This window comes from Falco rusticolus, chromosome 3, assembly GCF_015220075.1.
Source record: "Falco rusticolus isolate bFalRus1 chromosome 3, bFalRus1.pri, whole genome shotgun sequence".
NCBI lineage: Eukaryota > Metazoa > Chordata > Aves > Falconiformes > Falconidae > Falco > Falco rusticolus.
Window position 1 is genome coordinate 76265826 of NC_051189.1, and position 16569 is coordinate 76282394.

Genomic DNA, 16569 nt, shown 5'->3' on the forward strand with positions numbered 1-16569 from the left:
GATTAGAAGTTGAGGTTGAGGGTGCAGTGTCAGCAAGCTTTTGTGAAAACTTATAGCCTTAATGACTGATTTTGGTGATTTTTTTTTCATTTCCAGGATTATTTATAAGGACACAGGTCAGTAACATTTTATTTTGAAGAAAATAGGGGTTAATCTTTTAATTTTGCCTTAAGTAGGCTGGCCCATCCCCTGCCAGGCGTCTCTGTTTACCTGTGTATTTCCATTAATCTTGTCACCAACAGCTGTGAAGAAACCACTTTTCCTGCTTGAAGATTCTGAAGGTCTGTATGCTGCACTTTGGTCTTCAGCTATTACTCCCCCAGTATTAAATGAGGGAGGTTAAAAAAAAAGCCTTTAAAATCCAAGATTTCAGTCTTTTTTTTTTTAATCCGCTAACCAAGTGTTGTTTGGTTTGGGGTTTTTTCCCCTTGCCTTTTTCCTCATCAAAATCTAACAACAAAACAATACTACAACAGTAAGTAAGGGAGAGTTTCTCTTCCTTCTCAGAGGATTTTCCCCTGTTTTGAGTGCCTAGGGAATTGTTTTGTCCTACCCATCTCCCCAGCAGCTTCAGTAGTGTCATGGGTACATAATCTTTACGCAGAGGTCTTTACCAAGAGATCTTTCTTCGGAAGACCACACACAGGTGAAAACCCTTTCTTACTTCCTGCCCACTGGCCAATATTGTAAAGTCAAAAAATTGTACCAATCATCATTGCAGAAAGAGCATTTCTTTTATAGGTTTCTTGTACCTTCAGCTGCTGTTATGCCATTTTTATTCACATCTGTAGCATGCAGGTATCTGATTACTGTGAAAGTGAAATGGGATGCTGTTTTCTTGCTCAGTATATGTTAAAATACTATCTGGAACTAGTGAGTGTCTCTTTCTAAATGGTTGCATCAAAAAACAGGGGAGAAACAAGTACAGTCTCATTCCTGAGTAGTCATTCTATCAGGGGTTATTGTGGTATTTTCACAGATTAGTAGGATAGTCTTGGTTTTACCCTTTCCACCCTTTTGTTACTGACTGTACTTGAATATTTTAGAAAATTTGACAGTTGTAAAGTTGTTCTGTCAGATCAGGGCTCAATTCTAATGTTTATATTCCAGCTCAGAAACAGGAGCTTTTTAACTGAGTTTTGGGTCCAAAGGCTAGTCTAAACCTAGTATGTATGTATTTTCCCTTACTGTAGCTCTAGTTTGAGTAGATTTCTTTATAATTTCCAGAAAGGAGATGCTTATGAGGTGCGGTAAATGAACAGTAGATCATAGTTTTGTAAAATTGTATCTTCCTGGGTTTCAGTGATAGGCAACATGTAGTTTCAGATTTGGTTTTGCTCATGTCAAAGTAAGCAGAAATTTTGCCATTGATTTAAATTAGTAATATCAGGTCAGAAAAAGTGGGTTTTTTGCAAGAACTGTACAGACCAGGGCATTAATTTTCCCCTGTGGAATATAGTGAAGTTTCAGACATAGAAACATAAATAGAAAACATGCCAGTGTGACTGAAGCAGTGGCACTATTATTGCTGAATTATTCACATTGGGCTGAACCCTACTGTTTTTCCTTTAATTCATATCCAAGGTTTTTAAGAAAAATTCAGTACTACCCTATTCCTACATCTTTTTGCTGCACTGCCAATCTACTGACTGCTCAGATTTATAAGACTTCTGAGCAGAACTGGTGTGTCTCTCTAGGTGGTGAGCAGAGGGTACAGCTGCTAGAATTCACATCAGGATGATACCCTTGTGAGATCTGGGGTGGTGCTCTTCCCCTCTTCCCAGATGGATGTTGACTAGTACTAGTGCATGAATCATGTCGCTTGCAACTGCATGCCCTTGGTAACTCTTCTGCATCAACTCTTATTCTTTAAGTTAAGTTGAATACTAAACATTTATTACTGTACTGTGCACTTCCAACAACACTAATCCATATGGATATGAAATCCAGGAGAGAAGGTGCTTTCAGAGATTACATTAATGACTGTGACATTTATTCTTCATCAGACCCTTGATATGGTTTGACAAACTGCTCCTGCTTTAATGATGACTCAGTACTGTGCTGTTTTTGTGGCTGCTTGTAGCAGCTGGTATACCAACTGGCTAAGCACGTGCCCATAGGCTGTACAGCAGACACAGAGCACACAAGCCCTGGTCATTTGGGGCCAGGTTTCTAAAGGATTCCATCGATTTGAATGGGACCCAGACACCTAAGTACCTAGAAAAACAATCTAGTCCTTGTTTCTTAGTGTACCAGTCACATAAAGCAAACACTAATTTTCCCTGAACCTTGAAAGCACAAGACAAGCTCTGTGGATAAAGTAATGCTAGTGATGTGTTTGGAACAAAAATAATTTACAACTGGCAATTAAGCCACTGCTGTTAATGACCATCTAATTGAAGTGATCTCATTTGTTACACAAGCCACACAGGAGCTCATTGCAACAGACCATAAACTAATTGCTGCCCTTATATAAAAATTAGGGGAATAATTAGGGCTTTGTTTTATATTGAATGCTTCTACTTTTGTGTACCCAGTTTGAGAGGACCTGCCATGAGAAGGTCAGAAGATTGAGGGAGAAAGCAAAGGCTTGGATGGAGCAATCTGTCCTCTAAACTATAGACATGCTGGTGTAGGAGGATCTTGCTGAAGCCTTAGATAATATGAGCTGGAATCTGTGGCTGCATGGTTGGAATCTTTTTTTCCCCCTGTTGCATTGAGCACTCTCTGTTGCATTTAAAATATATGATGACTTCAACAGGATGGTTAAGGATCCCTGCATGAAAGAAGGAAGTGTAAGTAGATGAGCCTTCTAGATTGCATATATGATTACTTTTTATGGTTCTTGCCCTGGAACTGAAATTCCACCTCAAGGAAGAGAAGAGTCAGGGTCTGAAACCACAGTGGTGTGCATTCAAACCAGACCAGAAATAGGGACAGGGGTTCATATCCCTCTGTTTCATGACAAGTTGCTTGATGCAAGGATGCCTTGAGGAAGATAGCAGTTGCCCCATTCATCTCAGAAAATCTCATGTTTAAACACATTCTAGGAAGTAGTTTTGTCAAAAGTGAGATCTGTGCTTCATGTTTGGATAAAACCTTGTAGTTCTTTCTTCTCCAGGGTTTCTTTTTCTGGATAAATGACATATGCAGAAGCCCAGCTGGTTGTTTTGCTGAGTATGCAGGAGGAAGAAGACAACAAACATCTTAGAGGTACTGATCGTTCTCCAGAAAAAAGATGATGATGATGCAGGCTGGCTTTCTCATTCAGGCTTTCCTCCACCCCTTCAGAGTTCGGAAGGGTCCATTTCAGCGGCACCACTGTCATTTTTCTTACTACAGCTCAGTGCTGAGAAACAACTGACAGCTTTTCACATTTAGCCCCTGTAATTTCTGGTAATGGTCACTAAGGTGGTGAAAGTTGAATTCAAGTCTGGGACAGACCAATTAAAATGGGAAGACTGTTTCAAATATGTCTTTCTGATTTTTATCAGAGTTTCTTTGGTACTGAGGAACTGAACTTCTTCCCCAATAATAATAATAATAAAACAAAAACAAAACAAAACCAAAAAACAAACAACAACAACAACAACCAAACCAAAAAAAACCCCAACTCTAAAAATTTCCCTTGGAAGTATTTTTCATGGTCACTGTAGTGATTAAATTATACAACCATATCCTTTGGTCTGGAATCAGAGAGCTACTCAGTGCCCCTTAGTGTTCTGGATCCAAGAATAGATCTACGGGGTGTTGCTTTGTGCTACAGCACAGTTACCCTTGTTATTAATCTGTAATTACACAACCAACACTTGGCAAAGACAGCACTTAGTTCTAGTGATTATGCAGTAATTACACTCAGCTAATTGCAAATAAAAAAACGTAATAGTTCTTTGCAATGCTAATGAAAAAGTTAATGGTACAATTCTGTAATTTCCTTGCAATGAGAGTGTATACTGAGGGTCAGTTAGTGCTGCTGCTCACTTGGGTTTGGGCTCATAAAATGAAATGATATGACTATATTAAGTCTCATCTGGCTTTTAGGATTCATTGTGCTGGAATCTGGTTTCATTTCCCTTAAAATAATTGCTAGGAATTACATAGTTTGATGGCCTTAGTCAGGATTTATGCTGATGTAACTTAGATCAGTTTCAGGCTCCAAGGTTTGAAATTACAGTGGGAAAGTATGTAGAAGTATTTGTGGGTTGATTACTTACTACACGGCTTGTTGTCAGCCTCTCCTTGTAGGCTGACAGTGACAGATTGCACAGTCAGACAGCAGCTCAAGACTGAGTAAGTCAAAAAGCCTGGGCTTCCAGTGCTGGATTTCTCAAGAAAAAGGCTGGGCAGTAACGGCAAGGTTACTGTGTGCAATTTCAACATACATTCCGTTCAGGGAGGAGACATCTAGATACGCTAAATGAAATACAAACCCCATTGAATACATGAAGTTTCCCTGACTGCAACATGGTCTAATTTTGCATATGATGGAACATTTTGAGGACACTTTTTGTTTGCTTTACAACTGGTGAGACCTTTGGCAGGAATTATGTTCTCCTTGTGTATATTTCTAAGCAATAGATATGGCAGAATGTCAGCATCCCAACGGGATGCTGTCGGAATACAACAGAAAAGCAGTGTCTGGAAAGGACTGGGAGGAGAAAAAGAGGCTGAATGCAATTGAATTATAATAAGATGGTGATTAATATTCCCCTGGCTTCCTAAATGGGTATATAACTTGATCTTAACGGAAGGCATGTGTCTGTTTTTTAAGTCAGTAGTTTTTTAAGACAGCTGAGTGAAAATGGCCATTCATATCTCTGACCAGCCTTGCAGACATGCATGCCTGTGAGTGCTAGGGAATCTTCTGTCACTTCCCCATTGAGAAAAAAAAAAACACATAAAAATAATCCAACCAAAACCCACCTGTATTATCAGTTCATAGGCTCATTGTTCACTTTTTACTCTGGAATAAACCCATAAGGTATAAATAGATGTGGTTGTTAGCATAAAAAAGATAAATCTAACTCTCTTCAGAAGGATTAAGCTGTAAAACACAACAGGTATTTGTATGTCTCACGGTACAGTGGACATGCATTTCTTCTCCAATACCTTTTTTTACATTGATTTTATTGGGAAAAATAATTTTTAGCTAAAAATAAGGCATTTGATATCATGCAGTAAAGCGAGTAAGGAAAGGTTTCACAGTGCTACAGCAATTTCTGATTTAGAGCCCATAATACTGTGAGACATCTGGATACTTTTTTTCTCTAAATAGGTTGACCCTTCTGCAGTTCTCTTGAGTGAAATCCTGGCTTCATTAAAATCAAAAGAAAAATCCTTACTGACTTCTGTGGACCAGGATTTTGTCTTGGCACACTTACCATAAGAACCTTTCCTCTTTCAGACCGTGGCTCTGCGGAGCACTTAAACATATGGTTACCTCTCAGAATGTCTGTTTGTTAGCAGAAAAATGCTCTTGAAAATATGTTCATCATCAAGATAGGTAATACTAGCACCACTCAGAGACGTCAGCTGAGAGAAAATACATTTTGAAAGAAATATTCCAGTTTTATTTATTTCATCCTGTGAACATTTAACCTGCTTGTAAGAATCCAACGGGTGCACTTTTCCTTTAGATTTGCCTACTAACTTTTCAACCCTGGTTCCACAGAAGCTGGAGTGCTTTGATGAGTATTGCTGTGGAGATAATTAAGTCCAGCATTCATGAACTGTGTATTAAAAGCAGAAAAAAGAAGGAAGGCTAAAGAAATAGAAAGTGGAGTAGCCAGTTTAAAAGCATGTGGCTCGTAAAAAGGTGGTGCTGTTGCTGTTGTTCTTCCAAGGAAGAATTTAATTAGTTGCCTGCTTGTTACTTGCTTTTTTTGTGCTGTTCAGATTTAGAAGACAGAAAAGATGAAAATGCATCTATTTGCTTATACTTTAAACATCCTGGCAAAAAAAAAGGCACATTTAGGTCAAAGGGTATTATTCTGCTGAAGAAAGCAAATTGCACATTGCTGAGGGCATCTCATTAGCATCAGTATTTGCTTCTCTGAATGAGTGGCAGTGTGTGGGTATCACAGCTGAAGAACAAATGAGAACATACTGCACCTCAAATGAATAGTCCCAAATATCACTTTCCCTGGCTGCAGCTTTTTACCTTTGATGAACGGCCAATGACTAGTGTTTTCTGACAAGTTGCAGGCTGCTGCTTTTGCAACCCTGGCAAAGGAGAAGTGTTCAGGAGAATTCAACATGATGCAAAACCAAGGGCAGTCACAGGCCTTGCTACTGGGGCCACAGAGATCACTAGACACTGCTCAGCTCTGTAAGTGATTGAGAAAACTGATGTGTGTTAATCATACAGCTAGGTACCTTAGATCAGCAATCAGCGGTGCATACCTGGCTCGGGAATAGTTACAGCTGACCCCAAGGAACTGCTGTGGAGAAAGCCACTCAGTTCCATCAAAGGTCTACTACTTTTAATTAAAAAAATATGTATACATGAGTATAGTCAAAGTAGCAAGTAAAATTTTCATTGTGCATCTCTTGGAAGAAACATGAATATTTTATTTAAATCAACAAAACCTGCAGCTCCTATTTGGAAACGCAGTTCCACATATCCCTTCAGCACACAGAGGCCTTTGCATTGAGAAGGCTGTGGCAGAAGGAATGACTGCTGTAATTTGCATTCATCTCATTAGTTTGTTTATAGAATGCCCTAAAGAGAGAATTTTTGTGTGAGTCAGTATGAGCAGATGGAAATAAGAGACCTAATAATAAAATGTGTGCTTAAGAAAGACATAAAACTTCACATGAAGGCAGAGCAAATTGAACATGGATCCCAGTTACTATTTTTAAGACAGGAAGAGTTGTACCAGTGTGAACAAGAGAATAATTTGGCCTGGTGGATATTGCTAATTCGGTTTTATGTACAAATACAGTGATGCTGGGAGCGTACGGTATTGATAATTAGGGCTTCAAGGTACTGGATATACTACACATCTCCTTAGAGTACATACATGTTGCAACTAAAAATTAAAACAATACAAGCAGTGAGAAAATTTGTGCACTCTTTCCTCCCCCCCCCAATTCCCTGTAATAATGTGCCATTTAAATTCTAAGACGACACTCCCCTGATATTTCCATTAACTGAACGTGGTGTCCAAGGAGGAGGTGAAAGGGAGGAGAATGGGTGTTCACTTTTCCTGTCTACAGCGAAGCATTTTCTCATACCTATGACTAAGGAGGAAATTTTGCAGCTGATGCTGTTTTTCCTTTCTGTCTACTGTGTTTCTTAATGCAGTGATAGGAGAAGACAGTGCTTAGCTTTGGTCGCTTGGCCAGGGGAAGAGAGGCGGGAGGGAAGCTGTGCATGTTGGCCTAGTGCCTGGTGCAGGTGTGAGGGGCAGACCTGTGGCCCTGCAAAATTTGCCCAGGGAGACTCAACCTAGTTTTGAGTCTGCTCTGACTTCTAACTTCCTTTCAGAGCAGCGACTGTGTAAGAACTTTGTTGTATCTTGGTCTCCGGCTCACCCTTTTCCTGCAGTCCTGAGTTAGTGCAGCCTGTGGCAACCTGCTGTTGGTTATCTCAGTGCCTCCTTGGCGGCTGCATGTCTAGACCCTTCCTGGGATCTCCCTGAGTCTTTCCTACTGCCTGTACTCCCTGAACCTGCATGTGGAGCCCTGACAGGATGACTATGGACTCCTCGGACACTCAGCTGATTTTGAGAGGCTCTTTACACCAGTTGAAGGCATCTCTGGCGTTCCCTGATGCCAAAAGGAATGGGCCTCACAGTCCCAAGCCAGTGTAGGGCTAAGACTATCTTAGCTGATCCTAATGGTTCCATAGTAACAGCAGTAAACTCTACATGAGATACAGGCTGTGTGAACAAATGCTTGAAGGGTGTCTCTGTATAAGAAGACAAACAGAAGAAAGCAAGCTCTTAAAATGTGCTAACCTTAAACATTGCCACTTACAGGCCTCAGATTGTACTTAGATCTTGAGGTTTTGAATCCAAACTGGGGCACGTTGCCCAGCATGGTGAAGTGTCTGCCCTTTGGTATAAGCCGATCAGCTGTTTTACAGCCTGATATAAGAAGGGGTAACCTAGTTCATTCTCAGTGATGGCATCACCTTTAAGAGTAAGAAAAATCCTTAATGGTTCATAAGCAACCAAACAAGATTTGCTTACGTGTCGCTCACAGCGCAGCTCATGTCTTAATAGACGAATTGTCTCCTGGATACTTCACAACCCATTCAAGATTATGCGTATCCTGTCCCACGTGAGATTACAACATTTCCCTGATGGCAATTATAGCAATGGCCTAGCTGGAATAACAGTATAAAACAGTCTCTGATCTTCCAATTCACAGGCAGCAGCCAGAGATGAAGAGCAGAGCCAGCTAGCTGGTCCAGGGGATCCATCTCCACTTGGTCCACAGAACCTGTTTTGAGAGGTTCTGTTTTGCACAGTGGTCTTCTGAACTGTGCACACAAGCATGAGGGAGGCAAACCTGTTTCCTTTAGGACTTTGAGCACAGGGAAATAGGCAGACTCAAAAGAAATTGTACATTCTGGGGAATTTAAGTAAGATAAATATTGCATAAACCTGCTGGCTACCTCAGTTACTTATGAACTCACAAAGAGTTTAATCCTGAAGCAAGAAGAACTCAAACCTCAAAGCTTTCCATACCTGAGCCCCATGACTTAAGGCCATTGAATAATTAGCCTATAGATATTTTTATTTGACTGCAGAACATACATGCAAAAGTCTGCAAGTCTTATCAGGGAGGACTTGTAGATATGATTTATGTGGCTGGGTATTAAGCACACTTCTAAATACTGCTGGTGTCACGCAAGCTTATTTATATCACTTGTAGTTTAATGTCAGCTACAAATTTTGTCTGAACAAGTAAGAATGGTGATCAGATTCTGACAGTACTTTATGTAACAGCCAAACTTTAAAAGTACCGTTTAGGCCATTAAAACTTTGTTTTGAACTCTCTACTTCCTGAGACATTTCAGAACTGGGAGTTTTACATTGTCTGCTCCAGCTATGGTTAGTCTCAAGGAAAAAATATGTTCTGAGGGTCTGTAACTTAGTCAGAAATGGTGAAGCAGGCAAAGTAAAATTATTTGAAAATCTACCAAGAACCATTTCAGGCATAAAACTGAATCTCAGATTCAAGAATCTTGTTTAACCAAAAGACCAGCTCTTCCATATGTTTTAAATAATTCTGAAAAGTGCTTTTTAGAAATGAACTTCAGACTATTCTGCTTACTCTCTGGAATTCTTTATACAAAATTTGTTTCAAAAATATTGCAGTTTAAAGCGAGAACCATATGGAAAGAGTTTCACAGATTTTTTTTCTGTATCATAGCTGGGATTTATTAGCATGACTCAGGGTTTTTTTTTTTTACAAAAAAAACCCCCAAAAAACAACCCCAAAATAGGCAAAACCCCAGCTCCTTTACAGTAGTAGTTGCTTCCAAATGAATGGATCTGATTTCCTTCCTAATATTTGCAAGGCAAGAAATGACTGTTCAGTTTGTTTTAAGAATCTTCCCTCCTGTTGAAGTTTATTAGGTTTTGTCATTCCAGAACCAATGTTTCTGGTTCCTTGAATTGCAACTCTTTATTGAACTTTTTAGTAGGGGTAATAGATTTTTATTCTGCTTTCGACATTGTGCTTTTATCAGCTCTCAGTTTGGAGCTGTGACTTCTGCTCTGTGATGTTTTCCCTTGTTTTAGCCTTCAAGGAGGCACAAGGAGCAGGAGCATGACCATCTAAACCCTCAGCTTATGTCTCACAGCAATGTAACACATTACTTCACTCTTTCATAATGTACATGCTGCTGCCATGAGAGCTTGACCTCAGGTTGACTTGCAAGTTTACAGTGTTTATATCTAAAGAAAGTTGAATCAAAGTAGGATCAAAACATAAAAGTAGACAAGCTGCCATACTCTAGAAGGACTCCTAAATACACTGACTCACCAGGCACCCCATTAAGAACAACAACTGAGTAAAGTAGATCTTTCATGTTCTTAATTCCACCTTAGAACACCTTTTCAGAAGTGGTTTTCCTTAAATTCTGTCTTCACAGCCAAGTTCTGTACTGTACTGACTTGAAAAAAGATCCAACCTTCAAACTTGGCCAGAAGAGGTGTAAAGTTGTCCCTTTTTTTTCCTTAAATATGAAGCTTTGGAATATAATAAACCAAACATTTTACACCAGCAAGCAATACCACTTGTAAAGTAGACTAAATTTAGACCTTGTAATTAAGCTGTTCATAAAAGTAAATAAAGTTTTAAAATAAACAATGCAAAAAACCCAAAGCCAAATCACTCTACCACTCATATATCAGGAGTTCCTAAACTGTTCTTTACTGTGTTTCCCCCCTCCTGCTAGTCTGAGAAATGATTTTGTTGTGGTGTGGGAATTCCTGGCCTGTGTCAGGAATTCCCTGTGCCAGACTGTGATTCTCTCCATCATCCATCTTTGCTCCACTGTAATGGTGCAGAACCCTAATGGAGATGCCCAGCATTGACTTTCTCACATGCACCGGCCAAGAGATTATTGAGTGGCTCAGGTTTGGGTTTTTTGTTTTCAGTGCATTGTTTTTTGTGAAGCATAGATGTGAGAGGTGAGGCTAAACCGACTGACAAAGAAGGATCTCCTAATGCAGCAGCTGAGAGATGGAAAAGGAAGGTGGTTACACCTCCTGAACTGCTGAACAAAGTGTGCCTGTGCTTTGTGCCCAGCCAGGCTCGTATCCCTTGAGATTCCTTGCAAGCTGGGGTCTTTGGCCTAGGCTGAGGTCATCTCAAGAAGTATTTGCAAAATCAAAGTCTAACTAAACAATCTGTCGGAAGCTACAGGATTGCTAGTCTGTATCTGATGAGGTCAGTGCAAACTCAGAAGCCCGGTAATGGCAGACTTAGTTTAGAAAGCGTACCTATTGATTGTTGCCACATCCCCGAGCTGTTCTTTAAGGAACATTTTGTGACAGCAGGTATCAGACCTTCACTGCAGTCAAAGGTTCAATTAGGAATGGGGGAGACTGAGCTTAATGTATCTCTCAGCCTATCTATTTCTATTAGCTGAGCAGTTCTTAAGTCTCATTATTACATTGTGCATCTAGACAGATTTCCTGGATGTTGATGAGATTTCATACTTCAATTTAGATGGTGCAGGAGATATCTGGGGTGTAACTATTGAACTCGTGAGAAAACAGTTTTTAAAATTGAAAGCATTTAAGTCAAACAGAGTTAGTGATATGAAAAATGAAAGTCAGTATGCTGCCAAAACCATATCAGTGACTGAGGATTTCAACTGCTGTTTAAAAATTATAGTCCTGGTGCTTACACTGTAAGTGTATATTACAGATATACTCTGTATAGAGTAATATATACTTAGAAGCAGGATGTAAATACTTCAGTAATGTAGAATGAAAATGTGCCAGTTGAAAATGCTTCGCTTGTAATCCCTGGGTTGATGTATGCTTCTGTAATAAAAAGTGCATACAGAGAGGTTCAGCGTAGAGCTTGCCTTCTGGTCCAAGCTTGGCAGCTGACAACAGATTAGATTTTTCAGAAAGCTGGAGGAAAAGTTGGGTTTAGGCACAGCAAAACCTTTCTTCCCCTCCTCCATTAATCTGCATTACAGTATCTCTTGTCAACTAGTGAGGGAAGGAGGAGGTGGTATGAAAACAGCTATTTTAGATCATTTTTTTCTCTTTAGGTTTTTGAGTCCTGCAGCATTGCCTGGCTCGTGAAAATTGGTACCGAAAGGTTGAACAACTCTGTGTTAATTTCTTGACTGAACTCTTAACTCGGGCATTGCCAATATAGAAATTTATTAGAGGTCTTTCAAGTAATTGAGATCCATTACGATTAGACCACAGTGCACAGAAATCCTTCATTCTTTCTTGAACTAATAAGGTATGTGTTCCTATGAAACATTTATATGGCACCATAAATATATGCTCCATGTACCAAACAAGGGTGGCTCAGGTGCCAGCAGTGGGCTCCCAGGGAGACGGGAGCCTGCAGGGACCCAGAAGAGGCAATGGGAGCTGCCCTTCTGCCCACAGCCAGCGTGGGCATCGTGGTGCTGGGACTCTGGGCAGCCCTTTCAGCAGCATAGCTTTCATTTAGCCACAAAAAAAGCGGTAGGTATGGGATGTAACCCTGCCTTTGACTATGTTACCTAGCCACCGTGGTTGCCCCTGTGTAGCTGTCCCTTAGCCTAGGGTAATAGAAGACAGGTGTTGCAAGCTGCCTCCTGTATGTGAGTTTCCTGCCTTGGAGATTTTAAGAACATTTAAGAATATTTAGCAGTTAGACAACACTTTCTACCTTCCAAGCTTTGTATGAACATTAAGTAATAAACATGTTACCATAAGCATGACAAATGGAGGTAGAAACAGCATAGTCCGGGTGAAGCTGATAAGTGTCTCAGCTAGAATAGGAACTTCTGTGAGCAGGGAGATGATCCGAGCTCAAACTGTACTGGCTGAGAAAGGTGCAAAATGGGATCCACAAGAAACAACAGACTGCTGCTCTGCAGTTGGATGGTTTCTGATTAAGTGTCAAACATTGCTCTCAGATTGTGTCACTGGTAGTTGGGGAGGACAGGATGGGAATTTAGCTCTTGGTCCTTGCTCATTAAGTGCTTCAGGACAGCGGTGTTATCAGATCACTCTTGCTCCTTGTTATGTCAGTGTGAGACTTCTACCACTATGGAGTGTACCCCAGTAAGAAATCTGTGATTCTTTACCAGTTTTAGGTTAAAGTAAGCTGTTGGAGACAAGAACTGTATTTGCAGTCAGTATAACTAGCACAGTGCCCACAGATCTGAGCTGTGATCTGGAAGCAGGGTCACTGTGGCACCATAGAGCTTCAAAGGAGCTGCAAAACTCACTGCAGAAGCTCTGCAAATAGTCAAATGGGCAGCCCAGGCTGTGGCTGAACCTCTGTCTGTACCTACACTAGTGGGCTTAAAGCTGGCTTTGACATGTTTGCATTGCATTGCATTCCTGTCTCAGGAAAATGATTCATAGCAGACCTGGAGAACTCAATGAAGGTGGTTGTAAATGTGCAGTGTTTCCATTGAGTTCAAGTGAACTGGGTGAATAATTGGAAGAATATTCCACTTTAAACCTTTTGGGGTTTAAAAAGTAGACAGACCACATTAGTTTCAGGAAATCTTTTGAGCTAGTAAGAGCTGAAAATTGAGAAAATACTCAGGAAAAGGAGCGTATATGCCTACCCTGTTCTTGTCCTTCCCTTGGTGGCCACTTGTGGCCATAAGTGTCAGAGTTAGGATACCGGGTTAAATGGACTCTTGGTCTGAACTCCCACTTTATCTTGCTTTGGTGTCAAGGAATCACCCTAGCAGTGAAATTATCTGTCAGAGGACTTGGCTAGTCATAAGGTGGCAGCAACTGAACTATTTGGGGCTTTTCAGCCATATTCAGTTGCTGGAGGTAAGGAACGAGAATTCTGTCTCTGCAGACCTAACAACCTTTCTTTATTCCTCAAGGACTCCCTCTTTCCAAAGGAGCATTAGAGATGTGGTTTTCAAATAATTTATAATGCCTTTGTCTATTCCTGATTTCTGCACATGTCTGGCACCATGGCTTATGCACCTCTCGAGCAATTAGTCTGTAAGCCAGACGGGTAAGATTCAGAAAGATAATGGTTTTCCTTCAGAAGAGACACTGATGCATCTGAGGGACCAGAACTGGGGTGAATGTTTAGGTTAGTGCCAGCTTTCAAGGGTTTGCCTAAAATAAAGATTGTCTCCCTGAGGTTTCAGGGGGATGGGCATCCAGTAGCTGGGTGTTCTGGCAATGCTTTTGTGGCTGTTAACATGGTGTACAGCCAGATTAGGGGGTTGGTTTGTTTTTTTTTTCCCACAGATAACACTCGCGTTTCTCCAGATCATTAAAGAACACACATCCAAGAGCAAAGCTGTGAAGAATCCCCTCTGACACAGCTCTGGTTCATGTTTCTGTTTCCAGCTGGCTCTTGAGAACTTTACTTAGGCTTTTATCAAAGTAGTGTGTTATTTTTTCTGGTTTGTCCTTCAGTTGCTTAATTCAGCTAAGGAACTTACTGGTAAAAGACCATTAGGACTGGATTTATCAGCTCTTAGGGTTTATCACCCAGATCCTGGAATTCAGGAATTTTACCTTGTGAAGGAAGATATTTTTTGTTCAAAGCCGTATTTTGCCATAAGCAAAGTAGATTTATATTTGTCTCCCATCTTTTATTAGCAAGTCATTAATAATCAGGAAATAGGTACTTCAGGACTTCCTTCCTTCAACCTTTATTGATGGAGCTGGTCTGCACTATTTGGTTTTGTATGAAATTTCTAAATAGTCATAGAAACAGAAAGTAACTGCGTTGGGATTACTTTGTACCCTGGAGTTGAGACATTCCCTTGAGAAAGAACCAATGTGGGCTGAAGCTCTCCACAGCAGAGGGGAGAGATCCCCAAGCCAGCTGATATGTTAGAAAAGAGATAAGAAGGACAATTACCCAATTAATATCACCAGAAAAATCTTCCTCAAGATTGAAAGTAGTTGGCAGTGTCAACCCAAATGCATGATTTTGAAACATCTTCTCCGCTCCCCAGCCCCATCAAATTGTCTAGGTTTGAGTGGGTTTGGTTATTTTTACATAGTTCTAATGTGGAAATTGATGTAAATGCTGAGTGAGTGGGAAATTCTTGTTACCACCCATTAGCATTTGATTTGTACATTTCTAAATAAGTACTGTACTCTTACAAACGATTCAGACTAATTAGCAGACAGGGAGTTTTAAAAGCAGATGTTATTTACAAAAGGCGACAGACAGGAACTTATGGAGAATAGTTTGGAACAGAAGAATAGAAGCAGAGACACCAGCAAACAATCTGGTGGTTTTTTTTCTTCTCCTTCTACTAAATTTAGAAGGCAAAGCTGCATTTTTTCCACTGCTGTCAAAAGTGAAGTGCCTTATAAAATGGAAGAGATTTAAAGTAACTCACAAATAAATAGCTGCTGTAGCTAGAGGGAAGGAATAGCTTAGAAAAGGAAGAAAAAGAAATCCTGCAGTCTAAAAAAGCCTTGGCTGAGTCTGAATATGAACTTTAATGTCACTGAGACTTTTTTTCCTGAAAATGTACATCCAACCCTGTGGAAGCCAGAAAACAGAAATTCATTCCAAATCCACAATGTAGTGAAGGTGTGCCTTTAACATTTTAATTGAGTCCTGATCATCATCAGTAGCAAAACAAGTTCAGGAAATCAGATTTCTGCCATGAACAGACATGTTGAGTGATATGCTTCAATCTTTCTGATTAAAAATTAAAACATCTTTGAAAGATCTTTGTAGGGAACATGTAGACTGGATTTTGGAATTGCCATTTCCTTATCTGCCACAAGCATTGAACCAATTATTCTTTTTTTTTAGGTATTTTCAGTTATGAAATTTTAAACAATGACTTTTATTCCCCAGATCTTCTCAAGGTCTCAAAATTAGGAAGGTGCAAGGCTAGCAGAATCATGGATGCATCTGCCATAACAAAGGTGGGGGCAGAAGCAAAAAGTTGTGAGGCTTTCTGAGCAAGAGGGTGTGCAGATGCCTGACAAGGACGGGCTTGACTGGCTAGGTAGGAGAAAAAACATAGCCTTGCAGTGGACAAAACAGATTATACCAAAGAGGATGGGTTTCCTTATGCTATGAAAAAGCTTTGCTCAGGTTTTACAGAGGCATGAAAATCCCCTTGACCCACTGAAGTTACATTTCTTTCTGTCTGTCTTTCCACAGAATTCAAAGTTTAAACTTAAGCTGGAAGTAAGCTTGCACTTTCCCCTGTTGATTGAAATGGGAGCATGAGTGGAGCTTCACTTTGTGATTCAGACAAGCCTGGACTAATTGAAGCTACAGACGTGTACATTTATAGCAAAGGTCGGAAGCTGGATTGTTAGTACCCATAATTAAAGAACCTGAGTTAAATTTGGTAAGGAAATCTAATCTCCTACCTTGCTGCAGCAGCTAAGCTTTGTAAGCTTTTATACTGTTACTGAAAATTATGGCTTGAAGTTTTGATTCATGTCTCAAGCTTAGTTTGCAATTAGCAAACCTTAGGTAATGGACTGCAAATCTTTCTAATAAACCCACAGAGCTTGGTTTTTTGTTGAAAGCATTGGGTTGATAGAAGGCCGTTTCCCTCAATGCTAGTGCTTTCACAAGCTGCATATGCTGTAAAAATGTTGTTAATGTGACAAGATTGTTTACTTGCTCATTAACGGACTGCACACTAATGACTGAGAGAACCAGTGGTGTTATAGTTGAGTCAACAACAGGCCCAGAATATGAAAGCAGTAGGTTGACAGTACATTGGGCTGAAGAGACAGCCCACCACACAGATCATCAGATGTGGCTGAATATGAAAGGATTTTTTTCATGGATTTCTGTAGTAAGTGGGTAGTTAGGATAAAAAGAGGTGAGCATGAAAAAGCACTGCTGGTGCTGGCTTGTAGGTCTGTACCAATGATGTTTTGTAATTTTGTG

General features: G+C 40.2%; 1 long non-coding RNA gene across 1 annotated transcript; it reads left to right on the forward strand.

The window, feature by feature from the left end:
• Window positions 1–2641: 2641 nt before the first annotated feature.
• Window positions 2642–16009, forward strand: LOC119144216. Its single transcript, XR_005102998.1, has 3 exons — window positions 2642–2795; window positions 3122–3213; window positions 15823–16009. It is a non-coding gene; the product is annotated as an uncharacterized LOC119144216 (long non-coding RNA).
• The last annotated feature ends 560 nt before the right edge of the window (window positions 16010–16569 follow it).